The following is a 19,448-nucleotide window of genomic DNA, read 5'->3' on the forward strand; positions in this document are numbered from 1 at the left end:
AATCCCTCTTAGGCTTTCCTGACTCACGAAATCTTACTCACCTCCTCTCATTCCAGAGAGAAATGGAAAATTAATGAATTATTAATTTTACTAATAACATAAAATTAAAACAACTCACTCGTCTGAGGCTAAGGAGAAGCTGCCATCTAATTAAAAGAGCAATTGCTGCTCCCATCTTAGGAGATGGAGTGCTCATTTATTAAGAGGAACATTACCTTTTAGTCAAGGCTGAAATGAGATCACTGGAAGTACAATGTCCTTTCAGAATTGTTTTTATCTTAATGAGATATGAACATCTACTTCCACTGAGTTTCACTTTCCCTAGAAAAGCCTAGTGTGGATATGATATTGATGTAGCAAGTAGTGATAAGAGAACAAGAAAAATGAAATAATGCCATTTGCTGCAACATGGATGGACCTAGAGATTATCATACTAAGTGAAGTAAGTCAGAGAGAGAAAGACAAATACCATATGATTTCGCTTATAAGTAGAATCTAAAATATGACACAAGTGAACATATCTATGAGACAGAAACAGACTCACAGACATAGAGAACAGACTTGTGGTTGCCAAGGGGGAGGGGAGTGGGGGAGGGAAGAATTGGAAGTTTGGGATTAGCAGATGCAAACTAGCATATATAAGATGGATAAACAACAAGGTCTTACTCTATAGCACAGGGAATTATGTTCAATATCCTGTGATAAACATAATGGAAAATAATACGACAAATAATCTATATATGTATAACTGAGTCACTGTGCTGTACAGCAGAAACACAACGTTGTAAATCAAATATACTTCAATAAATTTCTTTTAAAAAAGAGAACAAGAAGAGGGTAATATTGTAACTTATATTTTCTCTATGTTCTCCTCCTCATCTAGTACAGAGGAAGTACTGAAGAAGGGCTCCCTGGTTTGAATTTTCTAAAAAACTTTATCACTGACCACTAAGAAACCAAGATAATGGCATCAATTTTTACACATTTTAAGTTGGTATTCTTGTGCTTCCAATTTATAGAAACTGACTTCAAACATTTCAACCAATTAAGGGAAATACACTAGAGATACTGGGTGATTTCTTAGAAGCCAAGAATAGTGAAAGGTCTAGAACCAGAGACCAGAAAGCCATTCAGGACTATGGCTATAATTTACTTCTATCTTTCTCCTATTCTTCTTTCCCATAGCACTTGTACAAACATAGCTTCCCCAAAGCTCCAAGGTTTACATTTCCTCTATTCAAGCAAACGGGACACACTGAGACATATCTCAATCCAAATGCCAAATACCTGACAAAGAAAATCCAGCTGATCGACTGCAAGTCAGGTGTCTACCCTGGTCCTTTCAGTTATGGCCATGAGAGGGAGATAGGGTCACATCATATAAACATGGCTTCTAGAACTTACCCCTCCGAGTGGCTATGGCAGCTGTCAGAGGAACAGGATCATTATAGCCTGACTATATGTCCACCAGTCTACCTAGAGCTTTGTCCTGAGATGTATTTCTCTTTCTAGAAGTCTCTGCCCCTGTCAAGAGGCATCAAAATACTACAGAGACACACTGGTAAGTGGTATGCCAATTAATCCAACAGATCTCCATGGTAACCTGTTTATCACCCACTCCCACATATTTATTATGATTCTTTGGTTTCTCTTTGGCTGTCTTATTTTTTTCCCCTCAAAGAGCAGATGTGTCCTTTGAAAATTAGATTTGATATAGCATTGTCTTTGGTTTGTCTCCAGATGTGGCCAATTTAGCAGCTCAGTCACAGGATGGCAAACAAATGCTTTCTAGGGAGAAATCAAATAATGGCATTTAAGTCTTAATTGCTGCTTAGAATAAAACCATTTTTAATGTTTGATTCAAATATACTGACTCTCATGGTTCTCTAAGTTTAACTTAAAAGAGCTGTTGAGTTAAAAAAAATACAATTCACTTCTATAGCATTTCTTAAAACTAAAAGAAATGTAATTTTGTACAACTGTTTTTATATTCATGAAGCATGACCGCTATGTATTTAGTTTTATCATAGTTTATACCTCATCTCCCACGTACCTATTGATGTGCAAAATCTATTTCTTATTGTAACATGGAAATACTGAAAACACCTGTCATCTTATATCCCCCACAACTAAATAAAATAGGATCTTTTGTTTGTGAAGAAGCAAATTAGCATACTTTCTTTCTGACAGCCTTGGTGCCTAAAACTGTGCCCTCAAAATATAAATTATTTTATTTAAAGAATGTGTTTCTAGTAGTCTACTGTTAAAACTCGAATACTACTAGGAGAGGCAGTACATTCATTTATTAGCTGAGTGATACAATTTAGTTCAACATATGGTGAAACTTTGCAAGCCTATGCTAATAGATTTGTCCAAAGGAAAAACGGCATGCCTGAAGAGGTGATGAATTCCCTACTGTAGAAGGTTCTCAAGTAGAGGCCAAATAGCCACCTGGATGAGTATCAAATATACATATTAGGCACTAAATGGAATATTAAACATAATGATTGCTCATATACATGAAATTCCATCAGTTTGCATCTCTCTCCATTGATTCCGGCATTCATCCATACGTCCATCCATTCATCCATTGTGTATTCAATGTCTGCTACTATTATAAACTCTGGCCAATCAGTTGTAAACAAGAAACAGAGACTGATGCTGAAGAGATTATAATCAAAGGCTCTATGATTAGCCATTGGTATTACAGAATGAAGTGGCTTATGAAAAATTTAGGCATGTAACTGCTCAAGCAGTTACAGATAATTATATGGTGGGAAAACTGCTAAATCTGGTCCAGCAGATCCCTAAGGTCAAAGGGATAGGGTACCAAGGATAGAAGAGGCCAGGAAAAAACTGGACATCAGTGAAAATGTACCTGGTTACCTATAGTATGATGCCAGAAAGGCACTTCTAGAATCAAAGGGTCACGAACATGCCCAACCCATGTCAAATCCTCTCCAAACCCTTTGCTTCATCCTTTTTAAAATCAATAATAACTACTTTGTTGTCTCCTCTTGAAGCAGGCAAACTTTCATTATATTCTAGACCTAACTACTAATAATGTTAACAAGAACACCAACCACAACTAGCAATTATTAAGTATGTACTATGTGTCGCACATTGTGTTATTTATCTGCATGTAAAATGTCATTTTAATCTGTGCAAATGCCCTATGAGATAAAGTCTAACATCATCCCCACTTCACAGATGAGATTACTGAGGCTCAGGGCAGTGAAGTAACGTGAACATGGTAACACAGGACGTGGCCATGCTGGAACTCAAACCTAGGCCAATCTAATATTCAAATTCTTTCTCTGATTTTTTGTATTGGGCCGACGTCAGTTTCTCTGGAGCTTCAAACCACTGGTTCTGATTCTGCTGTCTGGACTTTCATAAAAGATACACTGCACATGACATTAAAGATATTCCCCAGACTAAATATCTGATTAAATATCCCCATTTTCTTCATTCTGGCTTCATAGGATGTGGCTTCCAACGACACCTCTGCCTGGTCTCTTGTGTCCCTATTCACTAGAATTCAGCAACATTCTTCTTAAACTCCCTAGAAGTGGAATACAGAAGTGATCTGACAAGCCCTGAGGGGGGCAGAGTCAACAAGGTCATCAATACCATTCATGACCATCATCCACTGCCATTATCACAAAAGCAATTAATATTCCAACCAAATTCAGAGTTTACAAGCTCAGGATTTAAATACACAAGAGCTCCTGAGCTTTACAATTTCCTACTGGTTCTAGACACCAGTAATACAGCTAAAGCCCATTTAAGCTTTTTTTTACTAGAAAATTCCTCCATGTCATGAGTTGAAGCCTATCTTCCTGTAGCTTTTAGGCTTTATTCTCAATTTTGCCAGTAGAAGTTCACAAAAACAGTGAGTGGAGGGGTGGGGATTCAACCCAGGTCTATATAACTCCAAGCCCCATCCTCTTAGCCACTTCGCTTTAATTTGTTTAGTGTCATGTGCAAATGTAGTCAGCATGTGCTACCCAAATTACTAACAGAATTGGTCAATAGAATTAGGCTGAGGAAATAACACTGTTAGTTAATCTTCATGTACTTTTTCCTTCATCTAGGATTGGGCTCTTTGTCCATCCTAGAACTCATGAGAACATTTGAAAAGTCAATTAGAACCTTGTCATACCACCTGGCAAATTACTTGTCCCTATTGCCAAGAAAGCTATAAAAATGGAGTCCTCTCATCTATTTCATAGTACTCTGAGGAGCAGAACATTTTGATCATTGCTCAGGTGACAGCAGTTTCAGTACCAGAATCTTTGGACAAGACAAAAATACTGGATTTTAAATGATGCTTTTAACTCAGAGTCACATACTTAGTTGACAATTAATTATTATCCCTTTGGAGTTATGTTTAACTCCTTTAATACTAATAACTGAAAGCTGAATCTAAAAACTATATTATTCCCATAATTTTTATATCTATCACTCCCTTTTTTCTCATGACAGAATAGATGGGAGAGGGATTACTTCCCCCCAAATGGTTATGAAGCAATTTAGACACAGAATTAACATTTATAATCTGTAAAGAGTCTCATAATAGCAACAACAGGATTAGGGTGGCATAAAATAAGACAGATATTACTTGAAGTGAGAGGAATGTCAAAAGAATGAAATCTATATAATTAGGAAATGGAGAAGGGTATTATTATTGTATGAAAAAACTCAGACTAACAAGAGTTACTACTATTTTCTATGAAAATTAACTCCAGGCTTCTTGGCAGCCAAGAAGAAAAAGGAAAACCTACAGACTCCATAGGGTCCATCATTTAGAAAAGGAAGGATACCAATCCACTGGGCAAGAGAAATGTGCATCACAGAGGTCACAGAACTGCTTACATGAAATATACCAAGGAAAGAGTTTAAATAAATATAGAACCACACACTTCAAAAACTGGAAACAAATTCAGATCTCCTTGAGTGACCTAATTTCACAGACAGACTTGGGCACAGAGAAGAGAAATAAATTTCCTAAGATCACCCAGGTCACAGAGTGACTAATGCTGGGATCAGGAGCTCAGAGTCCACCATGTTTCCCATATTGCTACATTACTTACCTTGAAATCTACACAGCTCCTTCCTGGGGAAGGAAAGAGGAACCACATGGGTCCTGATTCCCAGCTCTGTGCTGAGAACTCAAAATATAGAACCAAGCTAGTTCAGATTAAAGAAAGGCTCAAACATCTTTCCCCTTTTTCTCTTTTAAGAAGTCTAAGTTTAGAGAGCTATCTTTAGCTAAGTCTTGGTTGACAAGTAGAACTGAACGAAAAATTATAGGGCACAAAGTCTCTGCAGTTCTCAAGGAAAAATATGACAAAGGAAGGAGAACAAAAAAAAATGGTTTGCACCAATTTTAATCAGAAACAGAAGCAACAGTATCTACAGCAAAAACCAACAGTAATTGGAATCTGAATGTGTGCCAGACACAGCACTAGGTACGTTACATGCATTATCTCATTTAATCTTCACAAGATTCCTGTAAAGTAGGATCCTCATTTTATGGATAAGGAAACTGAGGTAAAGAGGTTATATAAATTTTCTAGAGATAAACAACTTTTAAGGGATAAAGTCAGAATTTGAACAATGGTCTGTGTGAGTCAGAAAATCCTCCTTTCTCACTTTGCTATGGCATGAGAAGAACCTAATTCAAAAATAAAGTAAATTCAAAAAGAGAAGCAAATTCAAAAATTTAATAAATGTGTCTCTTTTGTTCAGGTTTTGTTTTGAGCCTCTTTTTTAGATTTTTATTCTTTTTTTTAACTTTTCCATAACAGGGAAACTAAGTTTCTGTTTCCAATGATCAAAAGAATCTTGACCAATACAAGCAGTACAGTACCTCACCCTGTAGGTCAGAAGTCACAACTAATAAATGCAGAACAGCAAGACTGATGGTCTGGAGCACAAAGGTGGCTCTGATCCAGGACTTCTCACCCCATATATTCACCACACGCATTCATTGCTCTTGGTCGTATTTTAACCACCAAGAAAGGACAGTACTTCTTCCTTATTTGGGTCCTACTTCTTCATGTGCCCTGTTTGTATTTTACATAATTATAAAACAAGATAACTTTTTAAAATTTCCAGAATGAAGGGCAAAAAGAAAATGAATGAATTCAAGCACATATCAAATGCACATAACTGCAGAGAGAAGAATTATTTCAAGTGATTTTTGAAGGACAGTAATTTAGAAGTACTGATACTTCCTTTTGGGGGGATATATCCTAAAGACAGAGGTAACTGCAAAGAAGTTTTAGCAGCTTTTGGTTATCATATTATTAGTGAAAATACTATTGACAATGTACTTCTGATATAATATAAATAAAGTATAGGACAGAGCAAAAAATCTAGATTCGTCATTAGAAAACAAGAATTTCAACGTAAGAGAAATGTGATATAAATATAAAATCAAAGAAAGTCCTGTAATCATAAATTTCAATTGGAAATAATAGTATATATTCAAGAAGTATGTTTTCGTTCTTCTTTCATTTTATTTTCACTGCTTATTTCCTAGCTCTGTCCACTGAGAAGAACTATAAATGATACACTAAGCTGGTAGCAGTGAAAACCCTGGGTATCTACCTTATGGTCTCCAAATATAATTTCCTAATTTAAAGGGACCAGGAATTTTTGAGAAAGGCTGATTTGAGTTTTGAGACAAGAAATGCATAAGAGGACCCTAGAATTTTGTCATATCAGGCATCAAAGGAGTTATCCATTACTACTAGTGTCACGTCAAAGACTCAGGAGCCAGGTTGAATAGGCGCAACTAGGAGTGTTATGGGGCTTTATTCATAAGAATAATAACTGCAATGGCTTAAACATATCTAATAATTTTATAAACATATCTAATAAATGTATAATTCATAATAAAGACAAATAACAGCATGTGGGAAAATGTATTGGTCAACCTTACCTTATGATAGAAAACAGAGTTTATCAGTTTGAAAGCTGGGAAGTAAAGGAAATGAATCATGTATTTATCCTGCCTTTCTTAAATGAACAGTAACTTGGGATAGTCCATGAATGGAAGTTTCCAGCCAACCACTTTCAGTTCAACCACTGATAAAATCAACAAACAAATAAAATAGCTATTATGTGCCATCTGATGGATCTATACATTCCACTTATGAAAATTCTTGCCAAAAGAAAAACCACCGATATAATTCCCAAATTACAGAAAATTTGGTGAGAGAAAAATATGAAATCAGAAGAATCAAGAATATAGGAAATTCTATAAAAAATAAAATTGTTTCTTTAACAAATACATTAGAAGAAAAAAGTAAGAGATGGAAGGAGAACTTAAAGATTAAGGAACTTAAAAGACATATCAACCAATTAAAATGTATAGACCTAAGTTTTATTCTTGGAACCATTTGTGAAAAACAGAAAAGACAGAGACACAAGGACATAGAGCTCCTGAGACAATTGAGAAACTGGCAACTACTTTAATAATTATTGTTTGTATCTACTTAAATGTGATAATATTGTAGTAATTATACATTTTTAAAAGAATATTTTTAGAGATATATGCTGGTATATTTATGAATGAAATGACATGACAGGGTTTGATTAAAAATCACTCAATATGGGGTATACATATGAAACAAGATTGGCTATGAGCTGTCTCATAAAAAACAATTTGAGAATTGTTTTCTTTTTTTCATTATCTAAAATAAGCACCAAGATTCTGTGATCTTTCTATATCTGTTAGAATGCCCCTGTGAATCATCTCGGTCTGATGCTTTACTTGTGAGGCAAAGGAGTGATGTGGTTTTAAGTGTACACCTTTCGAGGCTAGACAGGAATTTGATTTGGTCCTGCTACTTCCAACTTAAACTTACCTAGCTTCAGTTCAAGAGTAAAATGAACATAATAATGCCTAGAACCCAGGCTCTAACGTCCCATCATCTAGAACATTTACACATGATGTTTCTTCTGTCTAGATTTCTATTCCATCTCCTTTTGGCCTAGTTAATTCCTACTGATCCTTCCTATGTCAATGCCATCATAATTTCTTGAGGAAATCCATCCCTTTTCCTTCCTAGCCAGGTCAAATTCCTTTACTACCTGTTCCTGTATATTATACACTTCTCCTTTGTAGCTCTGATTACAATTGCAAGTTGACATTCGTTAGTTGATATTTGTTTCACATCTACGCTCCCCATTAGACTCTAAGCTCCATGACATCAAGGAAAAGTGCCTGTGTTCAGCATTGATTCTCCGTGACAGCTAATATGATACGTTTACACAAATATTACTTGAATAGCTAAATGAATCAGCAAATCAATCAAGTGCTTAGCACAGTACCTGACTCAGAGCCAGGACTCAGTAAACACTGTTTGTTAATGTCACCTCCACTGTTATTGTTTTCTGGTATTAGACTCCTGTAGTAGCTGAGAAGAAAGGGACAGGGAGGTTAAGAAAAATATAGGGTGTTAAATGTAGGGTATCAAATATAGGGTGATAAGATTTAGAGCAGTTCTCCAAGCTTAGTAGAAAACAAGAAATTTATGTGGTAGCTGAACAGAAACCCAACTGTACAACCTGTTCATTTTGGACCTGTGGTTTAGAAGGTCTCTTGCCCGACACACGTATACTGAGTCTATCTATGTTCTATGACATTCTCAAAATCCAAGCTTCCCTGGTCAGGAGTTTAGGCAGAATGGGGTTGGAAAAGGTAGAGGGTTCATTCTTCACCTTACTTTCTGAGTGTTGAGAAGTACAGTTTCCTCTAAGTTTTCAATGTGTGTGTTGAGTTGATTCTCACTGCGTTGAGCTCAGTTGGTATAGAAGCAATGACATGTCATCAGAACATGCTGATCGCAAAAGAACAAAAGGTTAGGCTTCTGGTTTCAAAAGTCTTGTGATATGAAAGTATGTAAAAGGAACAGATTGATCCAGTTTTGTCATGATTATTCATTTGCTAAATTTCACCCCCTGCTTTTTGAGACAGAGCGAATAAAAAATAATGAATGTCAGTTCTGTAGGCTGCTGAGAAAGGGACTACAAAGTATCCTTATCCCATTTGCTAAAAGTTTGTTTTAATTCTGCAAGCTGGAGATGACGTGTAAATGTTTTATAAAACATCTAAGGCAGCGTTCTTAAATTTTGCAGGTTATAGTTCTCTCTGAGATTCCAAAGATAAAAGCAGATCCTTCTCTGAAAAATTCTAATACAAACACCAAGTTTCCACAATCTGCTTCAGGATGTTCATGGAGTTCTTGGAGCTTAAACAGAGATCCTAGGGCAGGAACAACTGCTGTGGCGCTAGGACCATGTGAGTGTGTTCCATAGATTAAACCTAGCTTTCCACAATGTGATGGCTTCTCATATTTGCTAAATCTACCAATTAATGGTCAATGTTCATTGAGAAACAAACAAAAACAACCATAGGAAAAAACACCTAAACATACTACTGAGTTAATAATTATATCATTTGGATTAAATTGATCATTTCAATTCCTTGCAACAGTAAAAACAAGCTGTATCTATATGTATCATTACAAGTTTCAAAATCATTCAGGTAAAAAAAAAAACATGACTTATTGATACATACGGTTAATGTTATTTATATTAAATGCAAAATATATGTATATATATTTTGTGGATAAATAAATAGGTAGCAGAAAAATAATAAAATATTCATAGAAATTGTAAACACCCAAATTCATAATAATGTTTATTTCTGGGCAGAGTTGGAGGGAAATGAATATAGGTAGAATATAGGGGATTTTAACTGTAATGTTTTCTTCATAAAAAAGGGAGAGAGAACTGGAGCAGATACAATTTTAAAACTTGAAAAATATGAACTGGTGAGTACAAAGTGGTTCATTATGTTATTCTTCCTTATCGTCCATATAAGTATATCAAAATAAAGATTTGAAAAATGAAAATAACACACTGCCTAGCTCACAGGAATGTCATTAAAAACAAACAAACATTTAAGCGAAAGTGCTTTGGAAAATGCAAATGCCACGCAAAGGTCACACAGGTGTGTCCTCCACCTAAATTCAATTCATCTCATTAAAATTCAACCCAACAAATATTGACTAAGCACAGCTAAGATTTCATCAGACACAAGGACCAAATTAATATAATAGTCACAGACTCCAGATTCTGTGGGGTCTTGCTATTCATCTTGTTCAGCAGTTTTCAAAGGCGGACATAAATAGGGGTAAAGGCAATGTTTAATTTGTCTGACCTTTGGGCACTCATCATACTTCAACCAGAAGAACATTCTTTATGTTATGTGTATTTTGTGAAATAATTCATTGGTAATGTTGATTCAATGCTAAAAATTTACTGAAAACTATTGATCTGATCTTATCATTTCTCTAGGACTCCAGTACTAAGATGGAAACTTGTCACTTCTGCTACTGACATTTCATTTCTTCTTATGCCCCCAGAGACTCGATTTTGTTTCTTGTAATACACTTCACACATCAGATACTGTCTGCTGAGATAGCAGTGAAGACACTTCTGGTCAGGAGTAGGAAATCTTATCCAGACCATGATGAAGGTCACGGAACTCACACTTCAACTCTGAGCCAGTGCTGAGACTTCAACATGAACACTTGACAGAGAGGGGTTCTTACTTTCGTTAAACTCAGAACTGATACCATACCATGTAAATTTGACTCTCCTTGAAGCCATCTTGCCAGTATGAGGGACCAGGACTTACCTGGGATGATGAAGCTGACAGATGAAGACAAATGGATCTATCATAGAAGGTAATAGAGTCTAGACATAGATAGACACTGGGTCCTAATGATACTGCTTGAGCCCCTGGATTCTGCTGGGACTATACTATTCTGTCACCTGAAACAATATATTCTCTCTTTCCATTAAATAGACTGAAGAGTTTTAATATGTTGTTATTTTTCACTTGAAACTGAAAGATGTCCAAATCAAGTGGCTCTCAATGTTGCCATACCCCCAATTACTCCAAGTGATGGGACCTTACTGCTATATGTGAGTTCCATCCTTGGGCTGACTTTAGAAAGTTCTTATGTTTAGCTAAGATTTGTTTCCTAGTCTATACCCATTTTTCCTATGCTTTCATTTGGAATCAGATGGAATATGTCTTATTCTTCATGTAGGAATGTAGATATTGGGATATAATACCACCCCTTCTTCTTCACCCATTCTCTACCTACCCCCTGCCCAGAGTTCCTTACACACTGAGATTTCAAACCTAAACTTTAAGCTTTTCTAATCCATAAAATATTTTAATACGGGAATCTCAAAATCACACTATTTATTACTGTGAATAATTGTTCGATTAAATTATCTTTAGGTGTCTAGGCACAAGTTGAACTTTCTTCTTCTTTATTTTAAACTTCTGAAGCTGCTTATAAAATGTAAACACTTGAATGGAAAATGATTAATACATTCCATTTATACAGAATAGTGGAAGCCCGCATATCCCAAAGCAACATGGAGGCAGCCGCCAAACCTACTCACTTCACTTTTCATGGAATGGGAACAGCTGCTGAGTGTCTCATAAACCTCTAGGGCAACACATAAAGAAACTGCAAGGGAAACCCTTTCAAAGCAGGAAGTATATGTTCCTAAATCCTTGAAAAATAATTTTAAACAGTGGTAAAACTGGCAAGATGTTAAAATTTACATAAGGGTTCCAGAGAAGACAAGAGATTTTCCCAAAGTCAGAAAGAGATAGCAATGGATCTCAGGTCTTCAGACCTTTGCATTCTTTCTGTTTGGATGCCAATTTCACACAACAGCATTTGATTAATTATCAAACAGATTGGTTAGATAGAAAGTGCCCTGGATTTGGAAGAAAGAGAGAATCATAACCAAGTGTTCCAAAAAGATTAGAAGTGGACTTGATAGGCAATTTGTGAGCTTGGCCAATGGCTGAGATTTAGCAAGGAATTTCATCTCCATTCTGCCTAAATTCCTAATCTAAATGTAATCTAATTTAAAAGAAATTCTATGAACCAAAGGAAATTTTATCAGAGTCAAGGTGCTCAAGTATTCACGCAGATATGTATTTACCAAACATTTTTGAGTACCATCGACAAGGCACTGTGATGAATGCATTGTACGTGTCGTGGAGGCAGAGGGTGTGGCAGCAGGTGAGAAATAGATGATGCCTGCTCTCAAGACATTTACAAACTCTGAGGAAGTCCCTATGATAAGTATATTTCCTTGTTAACTAACAATTAATGTAGTGTTACGTTCACTTCGTCCTCTCTACCTCATGGGGAACTCTCTTTGTCTCAGAGTAGACCACACTGACCTTAACGGGTAAATAAACGTTTGGATGAAACCTTGAGAGTCTTAAATTGTGACCTTAAGTGCCCTCTCTCTCTCTCCCCTTATTTTTTCAAAGACTACCCATCTTCAAAATCTATGCTAATTCTGTGCTCATCTCCAAACTTTCTTTGAAGTCTCCTGCACAGACATTAACCATTCATATGCTGCCTAATGTAGTTACTTAACTGCTTTCTATGTTAGGGCTTAGTTCCCCGGCTGGATTGAGCACCTGGACATTAAATGCTTTACATTTTCCTCAGTTCCTTGAACAGCTCAATTAAAGTGTTTCCTGTGCTTCAAATGAATAAATGAGCTAATGCCACTTCCCTTTGATCCTCCATGGCCAGCCAAGACTACTCTAGAAAACTTTTCCTGCCAGCTGTCTAAACCCAGTCATGCTTAAGTTACTAGAAAAATGTATCTTCAGGACAAGCACTGATTTTTATTTTAATTGTACCACACTTTCCCTAAATGAGGAAAACTCCTTGGTTCACCTACTTCATCCACTAACTAGCCTGTGGGATGTGTGTGGAGGAATGGAATTTGGTGATAAGAAATAATTAAAATCAAATTAGAATGGTATAAGATTATCACTGAAGCACAAAATAATCCAGAGAAGTCTAAACTAATAGAAGTTCAGCCATTGAAAACTACAATCAACTTGTCAATGAACTTACTGGAAAAATGCAAGAAATTCCAAAAATCTGGTGTGTGGAGGGAATGTGAGAGATTTTTCAATGTTGTCAACGAATGCGTGGAGTCCATTGTTTAAAAAATACAAATCTAGAGCTCAGTCAATTCTAGAAGTGACAGTCTAAGTAGCTGAGGAGGAAGAAGAGGACTAAACTTTAATGATCCTTAATGGGACCTTGGTAGGCTAATAGGAAGATTGATCTATCTATCATCTATATATATAAAGATTTGTATATAGTAAGATTTATATATATATCAAATATATTCATGTGTTTATACACGTAAGTATACTTTCATGATATGGCATGACTTCCAACCATAAAAACAAAAGAAAGAGCTTCCATGTCTGATCACTTAGGTCCCTTGGAATACCCTCTCAGCAGGTGAGGAACCGATGCTGAGAATCTCCTCTTAGGCAGAAGCAATTTTTAAAGACGACATCAGGCAAGATCAATGCTCAAGATCTGCCCTCAAAGGAACCACCTTAAGGGAGAATTTTTACCTTTTTGGTTCTCCTTAGTCTCCAACAAAAGTAACATATGTTAACTGAAATAGAGAAAGAGAGAGAACAATATAATAGGCCCACTTAAACCCAGTTCAAAGCTAAAGCACATCCAGAGGAATGCCAATTCAATTATTAAACGGCAGCATGTATTTGTTCTAAATGAGTGGCTGGAGCTTATGTAAGTGGCAGGTCTTTGCAGGTTCTCACCTGCTAGAAAGAACATCCTTGGCTATAAGGCGGTGCACATTTCAATTCATTAGGAAAAAGAGAGTCAAGATAATGTGGTTTATCTGAAAGCTTGTAGCAAGCAAAATCCTCACCAGCTTTCTTTTCAATTTACAAATATTCTACATTCCTTTCTGCCTCTTAGCCTTTGTACATACTGATCATTCAATCAAAACTACTTTCCCTGCAAGTTGGATTACTATAGAGATCGTGCTTCAAACCAGAACAATTTTGATAGTGAAAGGTTATGCTAAAAATTACAACTCATATACTATTGAAATGATTATGGACCCTTAAATTGGTTTTACAATATTTATGGTCCTATTCCTAAACAAGTCTCAAAAATAAAAAATATAAAAGCAACATATCTTTGTACACAAACAAAATTTTAAAACTTTACATTGATTACTTAAAATATTAAAAATAAAATGATCAGAAGAAGCTTTAATCAAGTACTTTAATCAGTTTCCTGGCCATATTTGTCTTTAAAAACATGTCACATTTTTTTCCTGAGGGACGTATGTTTTCCCCAATATTATGGCTTTGTTATCATTATTACTTTCTTCCTAAAATTAGCTGTAAACTTCTTGAACATTGCATTTTGTGTTTAATAAATTTGAAAAATTTGACAACTTCAAATGACTCTACAATTTTTTTTTAATTACAGTAATACTATAAGACCCATAAGGTGACTTTAATAAATACTCAAAATTTTCTGAAACCCAACTGAATTTGGGTAGCAAAGAGAAAAGGTGAGTATTGCCACACAGAAGGGTTTTTACAAAAATATGCTCAACCTCACTGTTGTTAAACAAATGTTGTGGTGTAATTATTCTAACTCTGCATGCATAAAAATGTTTGTAAATTTTGACAATTGCTGTGTCTATTTTGATTGGTAAAAAAACTGTATGTTGTTTAGAGGCAATTATATATGTGGATATCTCACAAATAGCACCAAGGACATTTCAGCTTCATAGATTTAATTTAGTAAGAACACTTAATTTACTAAGAATATAATATTATATCCTAGCAAAATGTGCATTCCTTTTACCACCGCAAAAATTATTTTCAATGATGAATTTTTAAATTGAATTTACATTAACAATCAAAATAAGTCATATTTCACAACTGACAGGTGAAGTTTTAAAAATTTTACATTGATTCCATGAATTGATTAGCAGTGAATCATGATTGGAATGAACTAATTTTATATTAGAAGCATCTGATGATAACAATGGAAAACAGGCATCATTAGCAACTTGAAAAGTCCTTTTTCTGCTAAACTGAGGCCTTATATTATCAGTGATTGTTTCATTTGCTGTGTATTCACAGAAAACTTAGAAATGAGAATGAAAAATATTAAATGAAGAAAAATATAAATTTGATTTTTGAATAGACATTTGTTAAATATGCAAATTCTTTGACCCTGATCCAGACCTACTTGAAGCCGAAACTTTGGAGGTGGACCTCAGCGGTCTGTGTTTTAACAAGGCCCCCAGGATATTCAGATGCACATGCAAGTTTGAGAATGTCATCTCAATGAAAAATCAGTTTCACAGAGTGCTCTGCAAATGTACCTTCTGCAGTTAGAAGTGTTAAAACCATATTTTGGAGAAAGTCTTCATAAAACAACCACTGAGTCCAGAAATAGACCCACACATATATTTTTAATTGATTTTTCAACAAAGGCGCCAAGGCAACTCAATAGAGAAAGGATAAGCTCTCAATAAATGGTGCCATGTGCAAAACAAAACATAAACAAAGAAACCTCAATCCAAATCTCACACCATATACAAAAGCTAACTCAAAATTGATCATAGATCTAAAAATAAGTGCTAATAACCCTTCTAGAATAAAAAAGAATAGGAGAAAATCTTTGTGACACACGGTGTGGAAAAGACTTTTAAATAAGACACGAACAGAACAATAAAAGATATCAATAAATTAAATTTCATCATAATTTAAAACTGTGCTCCTCATAAGACTGTGAAGAAAAAGAAGAGGCAATCCACAGCCAGAGAGAAAATATTTTGCAAGACTCATCTCTTAAAATAAAATAAAATAAATAAAATAAAACAACAAAAAACCTTTGCTTTGTTTTCCTTAATATTTTTGTTTTTATAAATATCTTCACCTAGAAATAAAATATTGGTCAACATTTGAACAAACACTTCACCAAAGAAGATATAAAGATGGCAAATAACCATATGAAAAGATGCTTATCATCTTTGTCTTTAAGGAAATGCAAATTAAAAAAGTGGGACAGTACTGCACACCCATTAGAATGGCTAAAATTGAAAAAACTGACTATATCAAATGTTGGCAAAGATAGGAATGGGAAGTCTCATACATTAGATTGTAAAATGGTACAATCTCTTTGCAAAAGTTTGCGATTTTCTTAAACATATTCTACCATACAACACAATCACTCCACTACTACGTATTTACCCAAGAGAAACAAAAACACATATTTACCCAAAGACTTGTACCCAAATGTTCATAACAGCTTTTTTATTATAGTCAAAACCTGGAAATAACTCACATGTTCATCTACAAAGAATGGGTAAAAACCATTGTAGTATATCCATACAAAAGAATACTACTTAGCAATAAAAAGAAACAAATGATTGACACATACAACATGAATGAATTTTGAATAGTTACACATAGTGAGAGAAGCCAGATCCCCCTACATACCCATAAGAGTATATACTTGATGATTCTACTATACAATTCTCTTGAAAATAAAAATAGACCTATAGTGACAGAAAGTAGATCAACGGTTTTCTTGGGACAAAGTGAGAATGGGTGGTGGCAAAAGTGCTGAAGAAAACTTCTGGGAAGATGAATATATTCATTATCTTGTTTGTGGTGATATTTTCACAAGTGTACGCATATATCAAAACTCATCATGTTAAACACTTTAAATACGTACAGTTTATTGCATTATTGGGTCAATGGCAAAATATGAGTAGCAAGTGTATTAGCATTACATCTACGTTAAATTTCCTGATTTGAAGAACTGTACTGTGGTTATATGTAAGAGCATATTCTTGTTCTTAGGAATACACACTTAAGTGTGTGAAGTGCTAAAAGGGCAATATGTCAGCAACTTATTTTCAAGTGGTCCAAAAACAAAATTACAGGGAGACTGGGAGGGGAGAGGGAGAGGTGGAAAGATCTGCAGAGCAAAATGGAAATAAGAGTACTTTGTAATATTCTGACCACCTTTCTGTGAGTCTGCAATTTTATCAAAATAAAAGTGACAAAAATCAGACAAATGAAAGAAAACAGAGGGTGCCCACCTCTGCACCCTCTGCTTTCCCAGAGCCCCCTGTTCACACCTCCATGCACAGGGTACTGAGCCCCCGCTGTGCCCTGAAGTCACTATGCTCTTTGTGGTTTATACACAACTACCCGGAATGTGTGGACCCCATTTCACTTGGGTAATTCCTACTCCTTCTTTCAAATTCATGGCAGGTTTTCTGTCCTCTGTGGAACTTTCCCTGGTGGTCCCCAGCCCACCTCCCTTGCCGTGAGTGCCCCTCCTATAGCACGTTCTGTGCATTCCTCTGTCACAGTTCTGGCCACACTATCCTACTGTCCATCTCCTCCACTGAACAGTGAGGGCTTTTTGTTATTGTCCTTCAAACCCCCAGTCTCTCACAAAAAAGGCAAACTGTCAAAAAATGATGAATTGATGGTTGAATAAATGCCTTCCTTTAAGTATTAGCATCCAACACTGTATATATTTTAGTAAGTAGATCTTTTAAGAATGGGAAAAGGAGATTGCTGAATTAACTTATTTCTATGATTTTTCTTTCAGGATATATTTATCAGAGCATATATTACATGTACTTCACTGTATAGATGATAATAGAACCCTTAAAAATTGCTATCTTCTGACACAAATAGTTATTTTTCCTCTTCCCGTTTCTAGGGAGACTAAGTCCTAACAACTGAGCAGCATTTGTTGAGTGAGCACACATCATCTTTCTGCAAACACCCTCATACTGAAGTATGTATTAATGATGGGTATGGCTGGGCTGTGGTGGACTTGAATTACTCTGCAAAAGAAAACAAGGATACAGGAGGAGGATCTGGGAGGAGGACAGGGCTAATGGCTGCCCATGGGGAAGTGTGGGAGGGAAGTGAGAGACCCAGAGACACAGAAACTAAAAAGAGAATAATGGGGAAGAAGAGACATTCTGGTATATGGTAGGCATTTAAGAAACATCTCCTTAATAAATCATGAAAGTGTGATGTATACTTGGGAAGTGAAATTCTGTGTACTATAAAATCCTTTTATCTTTGAACAAAACCTTCAGAAAGATAACTAGTTTCATCAATGTCTAACAGAGCAGATTGAGGGTAGGAAGATGGACAGACTTGTTGAGCAAGTGCGAGGCTGGCAGGAGAGCAAACAGGATGCCCATGGGAGCCTTCTCCTTGCTCCATTTGAGGTGCGTGACACGGGCACTCAGTGAACAGCACAGAGTGCCGCTAGGATGAAAAATCGATTCCTCTTTTCTCAAAGTTCTAACTAATGAACCGTCAGAATTTCATGCAAGCAGAATTCAATTCACATACTTAATACCTTCCTCAACTACTAATTTAATTAGGACACTCAGCACATTGCCATCAACGTACCCAAAGCTGGTGGAGTGGCTTGGATACTATGGGGAAGTCAGGATTGCAACACAGACATGTTTTGCATCTTTAGGGACCTACAGTTGAAAGGGAAAACAAACAAAAACAAAAACTGTTTCTCCCATCATTCTCACTCTCAAGCAATTTGGAAAAGCTGCCCTCCTCCTAAGAAATTCAGACCACCAACTAACTGATTTTTCCAGTGGCCAGAACAACTATATCCATTTTCAAACATATATTTCATATTTCTCTAGAGCATACTTTTTTACCCTTAATTCAGCAGAGAATCTATTAATCGTGAGCTTTTATCTTCATAAAACCAGTCTTGGTTATGTGTTGTTATGTTCAATTAGGTTAAGTAAGGAACTAACATTAGTTGTTAGTGTATTTAAAGGTTCAATCTGGTAAGTAACTAACACAAATACAAGTTCCACTCCTCGATAGCTTGCCAACAGCAGACATGACTAATCAATTACTGCACTTTTCCCCTGCATATCTCCAGGACACGTTAATTACCTGAGTCCATCCTTATCTTTCTTTACTAGTCTCATTTGACACCCTAAGATTGACCACTTTTACCAAACAATATAGTTCCTCAAATCCCTCCCTTGATGCCACGTCTGGACTCTCCTACTCCTCTTTTATCATTCTCCACTAAACCTAGAAATCATTTGATTTTTGCTGATACTTAACACAAACTTCACAAGCCTAGTTAGTAGAAAAAAATCAATATATTGTCAGAGCTCCAAATTAGCAGCATGTACTATAAACTCTTTCTTTTTCCTTACCATACCCCCCCCTCCTATCACACTCCCCCATTATCCTTCCCTCTAACTCTTTCTCCAGGGATGCTCTTCTCCTGAAAGCTTAAATGTGGGCAATTACTTTAACCAGAGCAAGCCAAGAGTGAAGAAATCACCTCTGCTGTTTTCCCTCACTCCTCAGGCTGCATGTTAATTATGGCTGTCAGAGGCTACTAGTAAAGGAACTGGGTAGGGAGCCCTGGGACTGGATGATTGGGTTAGTTGAGCTCTGCTACTTCTTCCTACCACCCAGG

At 35.9% G+C, this 19,448-nt stretch overlaps 1 long non-coding RNA gene across 1 annotated transcript in view; it reads right to left on the reverse strand.

The window, feature by feature from the left end:
* Positions 1–19,448, reverse strand: part of LOC132597113 (uncharacterized) — a 195,539-nt gene that overhangs the window by 134,279 nt on the left and 41,812 nt on the right. The gene's annotated exons all lie outside the window — the stretch shown is intronic.

The sequence above is a fragment of the Globicephala melas genome, chromosome 3 (assembly GCF_963455315.2).
Source record: "Globicephala melas chromosome 3, mGloMel1.2, whole genome shotgun sequence".
Lineage (NCBI taxonomy): Eukaryota > Metazoa > Chordata > Mammalia > Artiodactyla > Delphinidae > Globicephala > Globicephala melas.